Below are 922 nucleotides of genomic sequence, written 5' to 3'. Positions count from 1 at the left end.
TTGTGTGACAAACCTGGTCCCCTCCCCTCCTCCTTTCCTCTCCCCTCCCCTTTTCTTTCTTTTCCTTTCCATCTCTCTCCTGACACCCCCCCCCCAGCTGCATAGCCAAGGTTGGCTTGACTTTAACTATGTTAAACTCTTATCTTCAAACAGCTTACTAAGTGCCAGGATCACAGGCAGTCAGCTGCTATGTACTGGTTTTGGATTTACTTTTAGTTGAGGTATGTTTAGTTTGATTTTTCTTGAAGTTAGAGTACAGGTGATCTAGGTCAGCCGTTTCGAAGAGATTTATTTTCTGATACCGTATGGTTCTTTGGCATAGCAAACTCAGAAGGGGAGATAGGGGTGAGCTGGCCAAAAATGTTCATTTGTCAGAGATCCCTGGGTGAGTCTTAAAAAGAACATATGCTAAGGTTCAGTCGTTAAGAGAGAGCTTGATAACCATAAGTGATCCCAGTAGCTGGGAGATGCAGGCAGGAGGAACAAGAGTTACAGGATAGTCTGGGTTACATGGGCTAACCCTAACATTTGGCTCAGCTATCAGGTGGGTGAAGAGGCTTCTATCCATACTGCCTTTTCCTCTGCTTAGAGTAATTTCCAGAAAGATGCAGTGGGATTTTACGTAGAAAAGAATGAAAGGAACTGGGACTGGAGGGAACAACCAGAGAAGCAGTCTAAGCAGAGCAGGGAGGAGTGGGGCAGAGAGGAGCGGGGCAGGGAGGAGCGGGGCAGGGAGGAGTGGGGCAGGGAGGAGCAGGGCAGAGAGGAGCAGAGCAGGGAGGAGCGGGGCAGAGAGGAGCGGGGCAGGGAGGAGCAGGGCAGGGAGGAGCAGGGCAGGGAGGAGCCGGGGCAGAGAGGAGTCGGGGCAGAGAGGAGCGGGGCAGGGAGGAGCAGGGCAGGGAGGAGCGGGGCAGGGAGGAGC

At 52.4% G+C, this 922-nt stretch overlaps 1 protein-coding gene across 15 annotated transcripts in view; it reads left to right on the top strand.

Annotated features, from left to right (window-relative positions):
- The window catches only part of Apbb2 (amyloid beta precursor protein binding family B member 2), a 337,583-nt gene that overhangs the window by 15,062 nt on the left and 321,599 nt on the right, over window positions 1-922 (top strand). The window lies entirely within an intron of this gene.

This window comes from Microtus ochrogaster, linkage group LG1 (assembly GCF_000317375.1).
Source record: "Microtus ochrogaster isolate Prairie Vole_2 linkage group LG1, MicOch1.0, whole genome shotgun sequence".
In the NCBI taxonomy this organism is placed as follows: domain Eukaryota; kingdom Metazoa; phylum Chordata; class Mammalia; order Rodentia; family Cricetidae; genus Microtus; species Microtus ochrogaster.
Note: the sequence above shows the minus strand (reverse complement) of the source record. Positions and strands in the feature narration are given on the sequence as shown.